Source organism: Sminthopsis crassicaudata, chromosome 2, assembly GCF_048593235.1.
Source record: "Sminthopsis crassicaudata isolate SCR6 chromosome 2, ASM4859323v1, whole genome shotgun sequence".
NCBI lineage: Eukaryota > Metazoa > Chordata > Mammalia > Dasyuromorphia > Dasyuridae > Sminthopsis > Sminthopsis crassicaudata.
The window spans coordinates 395913539-395930824 of record NC_133618.1 but is presented as its reverse complement, the minus strand read 5'-3'; the positions used below and the strand labels follow the sequence as shown (position 1 = coordinate 395930824).

At 39.3% G+C, this 17286-nt stretch overlaps 1 long non-coding RNA gene across 1 annotated transcript in view; it reads right to left on the bottom strand.

Annotated features, from left to right (window-relative positions):
- Positions 1-17286, bottom strand: part of LOC141553543 (uncharacterized) — a 64700-nt gene that overhangs the window by 12177 nt on the left and 35237 nt on the right. Inside the window, exon 2 of the long non-coding RNA XR_012485510.1 lies at positions 1262-1522. This is a non-coding gene — a long non-coding RNA (uncharacterized LOC141553543). The remainder of the gene's footprint in view (positions 1-1261; positions 1523-17286) is intronic.

The window sequence follows — 17286 nt, the reverse complement described above, 5'->3', positions numbered from 1 at the left end:
AGAAAGAGTTGGATACAACCAAAAAAAGTAATTATGTTCCTAGCACAGTAGCTGACACAAATTTTGTTGTTCAGTCATTTCATAATCCCATTTCGGGTTTGTTTTTTTGTTTGTTTTGACAAAGATTTTGAAATTATTTAGCATTTACTTCTCCAGCTCATTTTACAGATGAGGAAACAGGCAAACAGAGTTAAGTAACTTGTTGACATAGCTAGTAAGTATCTGAGGTCAGATTTGAACTCAGAAAGATTCCTGACTACAGCCTAACATTCTATCCATTGTGTTACCTAGCTACCCATTTAATTGTGCAATTAGATTGAATGATCTTAAAGGCTATTTGCATTGAAAATATGGTGCAATGATCTTAAAGGCTTTATTTGCAAAATGGAAAATTGAAGAACTTATACAGATAAAGCAAACATCAATCAAATATTTCAAAAAGGCTACAAAAATTTACTAGAATTCAGTTTTACAAACATTTAAGCTACCTTTCTAACATTACCGTAATCCCTAAAAAAAATCCCAATGCATATTACCATGTATGGATAAACTATATACTAGGGTACTAGAAGGTTTCTAACATTCTTTCCTTATGTAAACCTATCATTCTATGAATCTGTACACTACATTCCAGTAAAGAATTAAAAAAAAAAAGTCCTAATCAAAGCAATCTGAAGGACTCTATTGAAATTTTACACAGAAGTATTGCTACTAGTTTTGGTACCTGGAGTTAGTATCCCAGAAACTGGCCAAAGAAAAGCAACACAAAACACCTACAACTCAACTGTATAAAACCACTTTAGTTGAGGTGCGGAGGACAGGCATGAGAGGAAGACCTTAGCGTACAGGACATCTGGAGGTAGAGATACTCAGACACTGACCCACAGCAAGGGCTTGTCAGAGATGATGGTGCTTTGGTCCCAATGGTTAGAGGATCTCAAACACCAGAAAGCGGCTTCTGGGGAAGCAACTTCTCTTTTTAATTAGTTGTTCTTGATAATTAAGTGGTAAGTCCAGTTCATCTCCACAGTTACAGTAGAACAAATGCTATCTACAACCTCTGAATTTCAGTGCCCTAAGGCAAAGCCCAATTTTACTACTGTCGGGAGAATGGTACAATACTATGGATGACATATTGCTTTGCAATCAAAGGACCTAAATTTAAATCCTGGTTCCACCTATTGTCTCTCTGATGGTTTTTGAGGTACCTTCCAGCTCTGGATCTATGAACCCTAGTTAAGACTGTAAGGATGAGACTCACCTATGGCAGTCCCTGGTAAAACTGCCTCAACAGTCTGGCCGAACCAGGTGGAGAGTAGCCATTGAGCAATTGGAGGATGTCTATCCCAAGTATATGAAGACTTCTCCCAGCAGAATGGGCTGATGAGTATAATTTGTTGCAACATCTATGAAGATGAACGAAGCATGTATATGGAGTGCTTAGAGCTTGGTCAGACTCATCCACTGCATCCTGGACCATTACTAATGTTCTGACTTTTCTTCCCACACCGGACTTCAAATTCTGGAAGAGAGAGTAAGGCTGATGACTTTGTGCAATTTTGCCTTACTTAAATCCAATCCATTGGGGAGTCAAGACATCACCCTGTGATGTTATCGTTCTCTTTGAAAATGAAGGATGGGGAGGAGGGCAGCTAGGTGGTGCAGTGGATAGAGCACCGGCCCTGAAGTCAGGGTGACCTAAGTTCAAATCTGGCCTCATATACTTAACACTTCCTAGCTAAGTCACTTAACCCCAATCGCCTCAGCAATAAATAAATAAAGAAAATTTTAAAAAAAGAAAGAAAATGAAGGATGAACAAAAACAACTATAAGCTTGTAGAAAGAAGGTCACTTAAACTGAAGGCAGATAGGGAAGTTGGGGAAAGCATTATACCACAGAACCTTCTGTGGCACATCCCTTCCTTCTTACTCATGGAAAATCTTTCTTTCCCCCTGACTTTCCCTTTTTTCCCAATCCCAATTTCTCAAATCCCCTGGAAAAGTCAAGACCAAATTGAAAACATGAACATCAAGAGAACAAAAAATTCCAGTAAAAAGAAAAAATATTCCAGTAAAAGAAAAGGATAGTGATCCCAAAATAACTGTTCCTCCAATTCAGTGGGGGAAAATTAGCTTTTGGATTCATCAGTTGATAACTGGTCTGTCCAAAGGAATTTGGCTGATAAGATGGCAACAGGGGAAGAAATGGTATGCCAGTGAAAATGCTGGCTCTAGCTTTAGAAGAGAGGTTCTTAATTGGATCCATGTATTTGGATAGGGAAAAGGATCTTTATTTAAACTAACCCTTAACTGAAATTTACTACTTCCTTTAATTATTGAAAAGCATTATTCTGAGAAGGGATTCCAAAGAAGATCCTGCTTCTTAGCCCTTTTTGTAGTAACAAAAAACTGGAAATTGAATAGATGCCATCAGTTGGGAAATGGCTGAATAAGTTATTGTATATAAACATAATGGAATTTTATTATTCTATAAGAAATGATGAGCAGACCAATTGCAGAAAAACCTGGAAAGACTTAACATGAACTAATGCTAAGTGAAGTGAGCAGCGTTGTACACAGTAACAAGATTATGTGATCATCATCTGTGATAGACTTGGCTCTTTTTAACAATGCAGTGATTCAAGGCAATTCTAATAGTCTTGGAATGGAAAATGTCATCTGCATCCAGAGAGGGAACTATGGAGATTGAATGTGGATCACAGCATAGTATTTTCACCTTTTATTACTGTTGTTGTTTGCAGGCTTATATTTTTTTTCTTTCTCCTGTTTTTTTTTCTCTTTTGATTTGATTTTTCTTAAACAACATGACAAATATAGAAATTCACATAAAAGAAATGCACATTTAAAAATAATAATAACTTTTTTATTGACAGTACATATGCATAGGTAATTTTTTACAACATTATCCCTTGCATTCACTTCTGTTCTGATTTTTCCCTTCCCTCCTTCCACCCTCTCCTCTAGATGGCAAGCAGTCTTATTCATGTTAAACATATTATAGTATATCCTAGATACTATATATATGTGTAGAACCGAACAGTTCTCTTGTTGCACAGAAAGAATTGGATTCAGAAGGTAAAAATAACCAGGGAAAAAAACAAAAGAAAAATGCAACAGTTCACACTCATTTCCCAGTGTTCCTTCTCTGGGTGTAGCTGCTTCTGTCCATCATTGATCAATTGGAATTGAATTAGATCTTCTCTTTGTCAAAGATATCCAAGAAATGCTTGCTGTCTTGGGGAGGGGAGGCAAGAAAAGAAGAAAGAAAAATTTGGAACACAAAGTTTTACAAAAATGAATGTTGAAAATTATTTTTACATGTACTTGGAAGCATAAAATACTATTAGAAATAAAATAAAGGGAGAAGAAAGAAGAAGAAGAAGGAGAAGAAGAAGGAGAAGGAGAAGAAGGAGAAGAAGAAGAAAAAGAAGGAGAAGGAGGAGAAGGAGAAGGAGAAGGAGAAGGAGAAGGAGAAGAAGAAAGAGAAGGAGAAGAAGGAGGAGAAGGAGGAAGAGGAGGAGGAGGAAGAGGAGGAGGAGGAGGAGGAGGAGGAGGAGGAAGAGGAGGAGGAGGAAGAGGAGGAGGAAGAGGAGGTAATCTTCATAGGATCTGGATTTGATTTTTCTTCTGTCATTTAATTATCTTTATGACTTTGGATAAATTCTCATTTCTCTAGATCATTGTTTCTTCATTTTATAGCCTGGGTGAGGCAGGTGGGGAAGTGGGAGAGAGAAGGGGGTGCAGAGAGGAACACTACAAGGATTTCCTGGTTAGGGAAAGCTCGGACACATCATGGATCTGCTCTGATGGAAGTCAGAATACTTTGGGGGATGACCTTGAGGGAGTTCAAATTTCAATAACCCAGCTGAAAGAACTCTGGCCTGAGAGACAGAAGAACTGGGTTCCAGATCCTGCTCTGACTAATCTTGGACTTCTTTTGCTTCCTCTATAAAAAGAATCTCTAAGATTCCCTACAGATCTGGCAGCTACGTAGAACAGTACATCAGTGCTAGATTTAGAGTCAAGCAAATTTGACTTCAGACACTTACTGTTTGATCCAAGGCAAGTCACAGTCTGTTTGCCTCAGTTTCTCAACAATAAAATGGGGACAAAAATAATTCCTACCTCCCAGGGTTGTTGTAAGGAGGCATGCCTAGCACTGTACCTGGCAGATGCTTAATAAAATGTTTGTGTTCTTTTCCTGTGGATCTGATTGTCCGTAAATTTTTAATTTTATTTGATTCTACCTTATTCACTTAAGACCCGAATGAGCCTTCTGGTATGACTGTGAGCAACTGCTTCCTTCTCTGAGCCTCCTTTACAAAACATAGGAATTGGCACTTGATGACTCCTAATTGTCTTTCAGTTTTAGGATATCTGAGGATTAGAAGAGTTGACTTCAAGATTAGGGATTATAACAGCATTTAACTCCCAGGGTGGTTGTGTGGATAAAATGAGGTATTTATAAAGTACTTTGCAAACCATAATGCCTTATATTAATGTTAGCTATAATTATTCCTGTTGTTGGTGAAGAGTGAACCACCTCTTTAGCGGTGGCCTTGTGGTGTCCTGAGCAATCTGACATCTCAAATTTTGTGTTGCCACAGGATGCTCCACCCCCTACTGAGAGTGCCTTTCATGCTGCTTGGCATGGACATGACCTTGGTGCAAAAATTCCTAGTTTCATCCCTTAAAATCAAATCCTCTTCTTTTTTTGTAATTAAAGAAACAGGGAGAAAAATTCTCAAATGAAAACAAATATACTATTAATAAGAAAAATACATAATAAAAAACTTTGAGATTATACCACATACGCAAAATGGGGTCATGAGTTGGACATGACTAAACAACAAGCAGTACCACCATGTTAAATTTAAAATATACTTTAAAAAAAAATCAGGCTGTACATAATAAAAACTCAAAGTTTCATTCATCATCCTTATTTCTTGCCCTTTCTATGTAGAAATATTCATATTTTGATAATTGTTGAAATATGTATAGAAGAATTGCACATGTATGTTAAATGTTACTTACTGTCTAGGGGAGGGAGTGGGGGAGAAGGGAGGAAGAAAAATTTGGAACACAAGGTTTTGTGAGGGTGAATGTCAAAAACTATGCATATGTTTTGAAAATAAAAGCTTTAAAATAAAAAAAAATAGTTATTCTAAAGTCAACACCATATGAATAAAAATATTAATATATGTGTGTGGTCATGAAGATCATAATTTTTTCTTTGAGATTATTCAGCCTAGATTGTTTATTTTATTTTTAATAGTATTTTATTTTTCCAAATACCTGCAAAGGTAGTTTATGACAATCTCCTTTGAAAAATATTGTGTTCCAAATTTTTCTCCCTCTTTCTCCCTCTCCCTCTCCCCAAGACAGCAAGCAATCGGATATAGGTTAAATGTGTGCAATTCTTCTAAATATATTTCCATATTTGTCATGCTACGCAAGAAAAAAATCATAATTTTTACAAGGAAAAAAACATACAACTAGGGATGCAGGGCATTTGAACTGTGGGCCAAGAAAGCAAAAATGAAGACCCTTAATAGGGCACTTGCCCTTTTCCTACTCTGAGGCTACTTGATACAGACAGAATAAAGCTGCAGAGCCTTTGAATTCTTGTTCCAAGACTGGCCTTTGTGTAGTGGCTGGGGAGATGATTGTACTAACAGGTGGGAGAGCAAGAAGGCAAAGCATCTTTATAGAGAGGGGATGCTGCTCTAAGGTGTCAGATGTTGCCAAATGACTTTTCCTGTGTGCCTGTGTCCTCTTACATTGCATATGTCCCTGGGAAGATCTTGTGAACAAGCTTTTTTAGAAAGCTGTTTCTCTTCTTCTTCTTCTTCTTCTTCTTCTTCTTCTTCTTCTTCTTCTTCTTCTTCTTCTTCTTCTTCTTCTTCTTCTTCTTCTTCTTCTTCTTCTTCTTCTTTCTTTTCTTCTTCTTCTTCTTCTTCTTCTTTCTTTTCTTCTTCTTCTTCTTCTTCTTCTTCCTTCTTCTTCTTTCTTTTCTTCTTCTTCTTCTCCTTCTTCTTCCTTCTTCTTCTTTCTTTTCTTCTTTCTTCTTCTTCTTCTTCTTCTTCTTCTTCTTCTTCTTCTTCTACTTCTTCTTCCTTCTTCTTCTTTCTTTTCTTCTTCTTCTTCTTCTTCTTCTTTCTTCTTTCTTCTTCTTCTTCTTCTTCTTCTTCTTCTTCTTCTTCTTCTTCCTTCTTCTTCTTTCTTTTCTTCTTCTTGTTCTTGTTCTTCTTCTGGAAATTGGGGATAAATGACTTGCCCAAGATCACACAATTAGAAAATGTTAAATGTCTGAGGCTACATCTGAATCAGGATCCTCCTGATTTCAGGCTGGTTTTCCATCCACTTTATTATCGAGTTGCCCCCAAACTGCTCCTTAAGGTCAGTGACAGTGACTTCCTTGACAAGATCTTCTGAGCCCAGGTCCCATTCTCTGCATAAAAAAAATGTAAGATTGTGTCCCTCAGAGGTCACAAAACACTGTCACAATGGAAAGAATATTGAAATTGAAGTCCCAGGACCTGAGTCCAGCTCTGAGACCAGCTCTGCCATTTATTTCCTGTGTGATCCTGAGCAAGTCACTTTTAACTTCACTAGGCATATTCCTTCATTTATAAAATGAGGGGGTTAGGTTAGATGACACCTTAGTTTTTTTGTGGACAGCCATAGTACACAGATTGGCCTTGGAGTCAGGATGACTCATCTTCTTGAGTATAAATCTGGCCTCAGACACTTACTAGCTGTGTCTCTGGACAAGTCACTTAACCCTCAGTTTCCTCATCTGTAAAATGTGCTGAAGAAGAAAATGACAAACCACTCCAGTATCTTTGCCAAGAAAATCCCCAAAAGGAGTCTCCAAGAGTCAGTCAGACAAGATTGAAAAACAAGTAAACAAGTTCTCTTGTAGCTCTGACTTTCCTTGCCCTAAACCACAAACCCAAATCTAGTCAGTCCAAGAAATCTGAGTCCTTAAAGGCAGGAACTTTCATTCATAATTTCTTTCTTTTTTTTTTTTTCCTGAGGCAATTGGGATTACATGATTTGCTGTGATCATACAGCTAGGAAATTTTAAATGTCTAAGGTCAGATTTGAACTCAGGTCCTTCTGACTTCAGGACTGGTGCTCTATCCACTGTACCACCTAGCTGCTCCTATTCGTAATTTCTTTATATCTCCCATGTGTAGTATAGACTAGATGATAAGTAATTGCTAGTTGGTCAATTGATTGATTGACTAATTATTTAGAACACCAAATGCAGAGCTTTGTTCTAGTTTATTTGATCAAAATAAACTATAAGATTATAAATGAAAGCTGGATAGATCTTGGGAGTCACTAAGTCCCATCCTTCATTTTATAGATGTGACAAAGAAACAGAATGCTTAAGAGACTAGCCCAGGATCACAGAGCTAATGAGTATTTGAACCAAGAGTAAAGAAGAAATTAGAAAATTTAGATAATGTCTTACACTCCCAATATTTTTCTAATCCTTATAACAAAGATGTCAAAAGAAAGAGGAAAAAATTAGCCAATACATCCACTACGCCCAACAGCCACATTCCACATCCATAATACCCAATCTCTGCAGAGAAGGGAAGTTGGTGCAATTTCTCAACTCTATTCCAGAAATAAGCTTAGTCATAATTACACAGCATTAAGTTTCATTTGTGTATATGTATTCTATTTACATTCTAATAGACTTCATATGTATTGTTTTCCTGATTTGGCTCTGCAATAATTTATATGTAAGTCTTTTTATGAGTCTCTGACTTCTCATATTCCACAATTTGTTTAGTGATTCCCCAATCAGTTTCTGCTAACTTTTTGCTACCAGAAGAAAAATGCTTCTATAAAAATTTGGAGATATGTGGTAGAATGTCACAGTCAAAATCTAGGTAGGGCATTTTAGTTGATTTTTAAAAGTATAATTCAAATTGTCTTTCATAATTATTGTATCGGCATATATTGGATTTAACATGTATTTTAATATATTTAATATGTATTGGATTACCTGCCAGCTAGGGGAGGGAGTCGGGGGAAAGAGGGGAAAATTTGGAACAAAAGATTTTGTAAGGGTCAATGTTGGAAAAATTAACCCATGCATATGTTTTGTAAATAAAAAGCTTTAATAAAACAACAATAGTAAATAATTATTGAGTCAGTTTACAGCTTCTCAAACATATTATTGTAGCTGTCTTTTCATGATCCTTCCATAATTTCTAGCTTTTGTCATTTTTGCTGGATGTGAGGTAAAACTTCAGAATTATTTCGTATTTCTCTCATTATTTGATACATGAATATTCTTGAGCAAAAAAGTAAAGTATTGTAGATAGGGAATAAACTCTCCCCTATATGATCTCTTACTTTCTGCAAAAGACAGGCTTCCTAGAAAGTCACATGTATCTTTGGGGGAGGAAGGGCTAAATTAAATCTTATTTACTCTGAACTTCTTATTTTGGAGTAATCTTAAATTTATTTCTTATTTATATTTAATGGACATTGGCTCAAATACTTTAGCTTTATGTTTCCATATTCCTAATATCTCTTGTCAAGTAATTAATGATCTGTCCAACACCGTAATGCACTAAGGGAGTTGTTTAAAGATGTAACTCCTTAAAGGGAATTCTTCTGTAACATAAATTTTTAAAATTAAATCGCATTTTCTCAATATTTTTGTGAATTAGTATTTCTATGCTATAGGTTTATTAATATTCCACCCTCATTTTCCCTATCTGCAAAAAGAGAGGGTAGGACTAGATGTTTTCTAAGGTCTTTTCATTTTCTTTCAGTTCAAGCATCTACCTGTGTCTATCTGTGTTCTTGGTCTGGCCTTGTGCGTGTTATCTAGGAATGTTAGCAAGGAAATCTTAATGTTAAATGAGTGGAAAATTATCTAAGTTTGAATCTGTCACATCAATTGGCTTACAACCATGACAGAATCCTTCAAAAGACTGGACCAAATTCATTAATAGCACCCACTTGGGAAGAACCGTTACCGATAAGCAGCACGTTTCCCCGCCTCTGCATCTCCAGTGATTTGCGGATCCAATGAGAAGAGGAAATGTCTGGAGACACTGTGCTAGCTACTTGCTGGAAAGCCAGCTACAAATAAAAGAGGAAGGGGGGGGGGGAACAATGTGGGACTGGCAACAGGTGAAACAAGATCATTTTTACACATTTGGAGGGCTTAAAAACACCAACTTCTGGGCTGCTGGAAGAATTACATGGAAATGTATTTCAATAAGATAATAATAATGATTTGTATACATTCATTTTAAGGTTTTCAAAGGACTTCACATTACTCTGGTTCACTTGAGCCTGACAGCAGTCTTAGGGATGCCGTTATCCTCATCTTACGAGTGAGAAAACTAAGCCTCAGACTTTCATTCTCAGAAGCAAGACTTGAGTTCAACCTTTGCACAACCCTCCTCAAGCCACCGCACCACACAAACCACACAAACCACACAAACCACACAAACCACACAAACCACACAAACCACACCTTGTTGGTCCAAGGCATCGGTGAGGTGCTACTTTTTTTTTTTTTTTTTCAGTCATCAGGTTTTTAAGTCCCTACTATGCGCTAAGCTCGAGCAATCCTTAAAAACGTAAGGCATTGCCCCTTCTCCGAGGGGAGACCACGGCAACTATACAAATAAGTTCTATCCGGGATAAACTGGAAACCACAGAGGGGGCACGGGAGTAAGAGGCGGGGGCAAGCCGCGTAGGAGCGGGATTTTGGCCGAGACTCGAGGAAGCGGGGAAAGCCCGAGCGAGAGGGGCGGGTCCGGAGCAGGAGGGGGGACCGCCGCCCGCCTCCCCTCCCGGACTTTCACCCGAAACTTCCCGCTTCGCTCAGCCCAGCGACAGAGCCGCAGCGCCGAGGGTGCGAGCGCACGGCCCCCCGGCAGGCGGCAGGCGGGGAAGGCAGCATTTAGCTTTTGTGACGGAATTGCGGGGCTTTGGAAAACTTCCACCCGCTTGAAAAACGGTCGCCGTCTGACATTAATAGAAAAAGACCGTTAAAAAGCTTTATGAGATTCTGTTCTTCTAGTTGCGGTCCCCGTCTCCCTTTGTTGCTGCTGGCACTGCATGCATTATTGATGCGCCTAGGTGCGGCTGCTCTCCCGCTTCCTCTGTAGTGCCGGTTCTCGTGCCTGCATCGCATCCTTCCTCCGAGCCCAGGACCGCGCGGCGCAGAGCCCACATCGGGGTAATTAGCGCTCTTCACACAGCCGGGATGTCAGGACTGTTTCCCCTCACTGACACACTTCTGCCAGCCCTGTCACTCAGTCACAAAGTTAGCCGGGCAGCTGCAGGGCCGGCGGCGGCGCGGGGGCTCGGGAACGCGCGCGGGGGCCGCAGGTACAGATCCGGCTACCCTCCCTCGCCGGCGGGCTGCTCCAGGCTCAGGATCCTCCGCAGACCTCGCGGGAGGAGGTGGAGGGAGGCTTGCTGCCTGCCTGACTTCGAGAGGAGAGGAAGGGGTGAGTGGGGGGGGGGGGGGGAAGGAACCGCGAGGAAAGCAGGCTTCAGAGCTGGGAGGGATGTGCGCGTGGCGACCCCGCCGGCTCGGGGCACAGATGTAACTCTAAACGCCCGCCGCTTGTGCACACTTGGGCGGATCACAATTGTTGTGAGCCTCCATTTCTTCCTTTATAAAATGGGAAGAGGGTTGGGCTGGATGGTCTCCGTGGTCCCTCTGAATGTATGATTTCTAACTTACCCTCTCGCTAGGCCAGAAGTTCCTAACTTGCGGTCTGTGGTTCCTTGGAGGCTCTGTAAATTTCAAGTCTCCAGAAGCTCCAATGGGAAAAGTCACACCTTTATTTTCATTAATTTCTAAAATGTAATACTTCTTTCAATTATGAATGTGGACAATAAAACACTTCTGAAGGGAGAAGCTGTAGATGTCTCCGGGATGCCAGAAGCACACATAACCACAAATAGACATAAAATCCAGGGGTAGTTAGGTGGCACAGTACTCAGAGCACCACACCTGCAGTCAGGAGTGCCTGAGTGCAAATCTGACCCAGGCACTTACTCGCTGTGTGACCCCGGGCAAGTCTCTTAACCCCATTCTCACTCTCTCTTTTTTTCCTGAGGCTGGGGTTAAATGACTTGCCCAGGGTCACACAGCCAGGAAATGTTAAGTGTCTGAGATCACATTTGAACTCGGGTCCTCCTGAATTCAAGGCTGGTGCTCTCTCCACTGCGCCACCTAGCTGCCCCCCCCCCAATTATCTTAAAAAAAATAAAATAAAAACCTTCCATTTAGAAAACACACCAGAATTTATTAAGCACCCCCTCCATGGCGGTCATTGTGCTGACTTACCCAAACATGGCTTGTCAGTCCTAGAATCCTGGAGTCCAGGACTCTCTCTACAGTATTCCCCACACTCTTTGTCCTCTTACTCCGAGACCCTCGTTACTAACCTCGAACACATTACTTCACCACCACTTTGCATGTAGTCACAGAAGTCTAATGCTTTGGGCTTCAGGGTAGTCAAGGGAAAGGAGGGACATCGAAAAGGTAAACAGAAGAAACCAGAGTGCCCACATTTCCCTACCCCTTCCTTATCAAGCACAGATTTGTGAGACCCTGTTAGTCCACCAAGGCCGCAGAATTTCAGAATGAGAAGCACCCCTGAGGCCACTCAGTCTATTCTTCCAAGAAGGAATTCCCCCTACCATATGTCCAAGAAGTGGTCAGCCAATATTCAGAGAATTGCAGTGAGGGATAAATCCCCTCCCTCCTGAGGCAGCCCTCTTCACTTCTGAGCAGCCTCAGCTGGGAGAAATATCTGAAAGAGTTTCTAGGACACTATTTTCCCTCATCTTACAAAGTTAGCTAATACATTCACAAGATATACATGCCAGTTGATAATAAAGAGAGGTTAATGGCCCAAGGGCTAATGTCCCTGTCTTTTGTCAGTATAAGTCAGAGAAGGAACTCATTCTGGCTCCTTTAGACTCCTCAGAGTGCTCAATCTAAACTCTTTCCTGATGGTTATGAGATGCATATTCTTTACCTAAGAGACCCGTTAATGCTCCTGCCTCTGGGGTTAATATTTAATTAGGTAGTTTTTAAAAACGCATACTATTTGCTTGGGAGATTGCCACATGGCTCAGGTCCCTTTTTTTCTGGAATGTCTAGTTACAGGCAGAGCTCTAAGCCGGGCCATTCTTTCCTGCTTTTGTGTCTCTGTTCTGGCCAATTCAATCCAACTAATATATATCAAGCATCTACAATGGGCAAGACTTTATGCTAGGTACCAGGGATGCAAAGATATATCATCAATCAACAAGCATTTATTAAGCATCTATCTTGTGTGCTATACACACACTGGTGATTCAAAGACAAAAATGAACTCCCCATTCAAGGATGGCCTTGTCATTCAGCCCATTTATATACCAGGATTAGAGTGTAAGCTGGACAGGACACATTCCAGTGACTAGATAGTCCCTGAGCCAAGATTCTACTAATGAAGCAGGCTAATTTTATTTTGTGCTAAAATACCCTGTGCCAATGCCAGAGCTGTGCCTCCCTCAGTAGCCCTATACCAAGTGAAAGAGTACTGGCTTTGGCATCAGGGGATTGAACTTAGGTGCAAATCTCCTTCTAATGTTTACTATCTATGCAAATCTTGGACAAATCATTTAACCTCACAGAGCCTCAGTTTCTTTATTTGTAAAATAAGGACTCTAAGATCCCTTCTAGTTCTGAATTTAAGATCCTATTTCTGAACTGGACCTTCCTCTACCTTTATTTCCCATCCCAATATTCAGATAGATTATCCTAACATTCACCTCTTACACCAGCCTATAGGAACACTTTTTAAAATGTCTTCAACTGAATAACTGACATCTAAGCATTAATACTGGTACCCATTGAAAAACGACTCTACTTTGAAACACTTCATTTGCTGTTAGAAACAGTGAGTGTATTGGTTCATTGTGCTGAACTGCTATTAATAAAAAAAAAAAAAATGAACACCCAGCAAAAGAACTCTAGGAGATGATTAGGAACCACTACATAGAATTCCCAAACCCTCTGTTTTTGTCCACCTGCATTTTTTATTTCCTTCACAGGCTAATTGTACACTATTTCAAAGTCCGATTCTTTTTGTACAGCAAAACAACTGTTTGGACATGTATACATATATTGTATTTAATTTATACTCTAACATATTTAACATGTATTGGTCAACCTGCCATCTGGAGGGGGGGGGAAGGAGGGGAAAAATTAGAACAAAAGATTTGGTAATTGTCAATGTTGTAAAATTACCCATGCATATATCTGGTAAATAAAAACTATTAAATATTTTTTTTAAATGAAAAAGAGCAATAAATGCTGCTCCACTTTGACTAATCACATTTACTTTGCTACTATCTGTAGGAGAAGGGGAATCTCTAGAACCCATCCTAGCTCTGATCTCAAATCAACAAAAAAGGGCTGGAGGAAATCATGTGACTGACAAATAGATGGGGATATAACTAAAAATTCTGACCCCAGGATTAAATGACCTCTAAAGGTACTTTTTAGCTCTCAATCTGTGATGCTCTGTCGTTAGTGCTGGAAGTAGCATTAGAAATCACCTTAATCTAGCCCACTCATTTACCAGATTAATTTTTAAAATTATAAACTTAACAATGTTATTAAAAATTTACAGGACAAATCAACTGAAGAAACTGGGAATATTTACCACAGAAAAATAGACTTCACATGGACAGAAAAATTCTTTTCAAATATTAGGAGGATCAGCATGCAGAAGGATTAGAAAGATATGATCTAGGGGCAGCTAGGTGGCGCAGTGGGTAGAGCACCAGCCCTGAATTCAGGAGGACCCTAGTTCAAATGTGATCTCAGACAATTAACACTTCCTAGCCGTGTGGCCCTGGGCAAGTCACTTAACCCCAGCCTCAGGGGGGAAAAAAAAAAAAAAGAAAGATATGATCTATTCATCTCCAGAAGGTAGAACCAGGAGCAAGGAGAACAAGTTGCAAAGAAACAAATTAGGCTCATTGTAAGGAAAGAGCTTCTAATGATATGAACTGTCCATAAGTGGAATGGGTCATTGTGTAAAGTGCTGGGTTCACCTTTAGTGAAGGTGCTCAAGTAAAGGTTGAATGATCATATGGATATGTTGGAAAGAGGATTCTCATTTGAGTATAAGTTGAACTCTAAAAATGTGTAAAATAATCAAATAAATGTACAAAAGACACATCTACCATTGAGGCTTATTTCACTTGGGTTAATTTTTGCCTAGTGAAATGTAAATAGATAGTTGGGTTTGGATTTTTGTTTTGTTTTTGTGTTTTGTATTTTTTTTTGTTTTTATTTTTTAATAGATCTATGGTTTCATCCCTGTAAAGAGTTTATGGAGAAGAACTCTTCCTGCTTAGATGACTCTTCTTTCTCACCTTCAGTTTCTCCTTATTTTCTGTTGCCTACTAACATGCTTAGAGCAACTAGGTGGCACAGGGATGTTTTTGAGTGAGGAAGACTCATCTTCCTGAGTTTAAATCTGTCTTCAGACTTTTATTAGGTGTGTGATCTGGGCAAGTCAGGTAATCTGTTTGCCTCAATTTCCTCATTCATAAAATGAGTTGGAGAATAAAATGGTAAACCCCTCCAGTACCTTTGCCAGGAAAACCTTGTATGGGATCACAAAGAGTTAGACATGACTGAAATAACTGAAAAATAATATAATCATGCTCTGGTATCCCCCCAAAACTTTCAGTTGAAACTAACACTTACTTCAGCTGTCTTCCTATATCTTTCTTCCCTTTTAATCAATCAACATTTATTAAGCACTTGCTATATACTATATCAACCCTGGGAAATAAGTAGTGCTGGGATTATCATCCTAATTTGGACTTCAAGCAGCTAGATTGCACATTGAATAGAGCACTGGCCCTAAAGTCAGGAGGACCCGAGTTCAAATTCAGTCTCAGACAATTAACACTTACTGTGAGAGACTGGGCAAGTCACTTAAGAGAGAGAGAAGGAGAGAGAGAGAGAGAGAGACACACACACACACACACACACACACACACACACACACACACACAGAGAGAGAAATTTGAACTATGAAAGATTAAACAATTTCCTCTGGGAAAAAAATGTGAGAACCAAGTGTTAGTGCTAGTGTGAGAACCAAGAATTCAAATATACTTTTTCTGACTTGAAACAGAGACATTTTAAGTACTTGGGTATGTTTGGCCTAGAAAAGAAAAGATTTGCCGATTTTTCTTGTGCAATAAGAACTGTATAAATATGTACACATATATTGTTTTTAACATATACTTTAACATATTTAACATGTATGGGACTATCTGCCATCTAGGGGAGAGGGTGGGGGGAAGAAGGGGAAAAGTTGAAACAGAAGTGTTTGCAAGGGTCAATGTTGAAAAATTACCCATGCATATGTTTTGTCAATAAAAAGCTATAATAATAATAAAAAGATATATAGAAAAAGAATAGAAGAGATTTGGTAGACACCTTATAGCTATCTTTAATGATGTGAATGGATCTCCATTTAGAAAGAGAATTATCCCTCACTAAAGATCCTCAAGTGGAGACTAAATGTCTTTCTTCTTGACATGTAGAGGAGATTCGGGTCCAGGTATCGATTGGTCCACTTAGCTTTTGAGTTCTTTTCCACTTCTGTGATTTTGGAATGAGAGGTGAAGAAAAGAAAAAAAAATGGTGGGTAGGGAATAGAGAAGGATAAGAGTTATCAGAAGACTGAGAAAAAAATGGGTGAAAGTAAAGGATGGGGGACCCTTTCCTACTTAATAAATTCCAGGTTTTGCAATTGTCAAAATAAGCAAGTTGCTTGGCTGGGACTAGAGTAGCTTGTCATCTGGGATTAGAGTTCATCAAAATAGACTTTTTCTGGAATCGTTGAGGACACACAAGCCTGAGTTGAGTCTGAAGAACAGGGGTTCTTGGAGATCTTTGGTTGTTTTGTTTTTTTAGGCAGTCGGCATAAATCACTTGCCTAGGATGGAACAGCTTGTAAATGTGTGGCACACACACACACACACACACACACACACACACACACACACATACACATACACATCCTTTCCTATTCCAGCTGACTCTTTGCTTTAATTATAAGATTAGTGGTTGACTAGTGGTTCTTAAAGTGTCATTAATCACTCTTCAGTCCTTTACTTTGGACATACCAGTAGTTTTTTTCCTCTTATATTAGTTAGGAAATGGTTGATATGCTAATGCCCATAAGAGGTGGAGCAAAGTAATCATGATCTTGTTTCTTGTGAGCAAAATGATGGGAAATTTTCTGTTAAAGGGGAAATCTTTTCCAGAAGTAAAAATCTTTCATGATGTGCTATTCATAACATTTAGGGTTCCACAAGCTCTGTAATGTGCAGACTTCATTTAGCAGAATCACTTAATAAAATAAAATTTACTCATAGGTGAGCACATCTTTTCTCTTGGTTTTCTTTTCCTTTCATTATACTTTCTCATATCAGGCAAGTAAATACATTTTGGTGGGTAGAAGGAGTATTCAGGGAAGACTAGTACCTCTGATGTAAAGACTTGTTGAGGCTTTTTTAGGACAGCTCACCCATCTTTGCTGTCCATCTGTCACCCAACTTTCACCTGTGGCTCCAACAAGCTATATGTAGCAGGAGCAGTAGCCACACCACAATAAAAACACGCAGCAGATTGGCTAAACCCGTCTGCATTAGGGTGATGTCTATCCCAAGCATGGGAAGACTTCCCCCAGCAAAATAAAGAAATAAGAGTAATTTGTTCCAATGGCCATGAAGGTAGCTGAAGCAGGTGCTCTGGAGCACTTAGCTTAGATGTCAAGGTCATCCATTGCATCCTGTGCTATTACCAGTCACCTTGACTGTTGTCTTGTGATTGCAGTGATTCTGGAAGAGAAAGTGAGGCTGAGGAATTTGTACAATTATGCCTCACTTAAATCCAATTCATTCAGGAATCAAGACATCACTCTATGATATCATTGGTGCTATCAAAAATGTAAGACAAACAGCAACTTGTGCTGGGTACTATGCTAACGGCTGGAGATATTAAAGGAGGCAAAAGACAATCCCTGTAAGGAGTTTACAATCTAATGGAGGAGACAACATGCAAACAAATACTTACAAATCAAGTTAAACAGGAAATAAGGGAAGAGATTAGAATTAAGTAAAAGATGGGATCTTAGTAGAGATTTAAAAAATCCAGGGAGGTTAGTAGATGGAGTT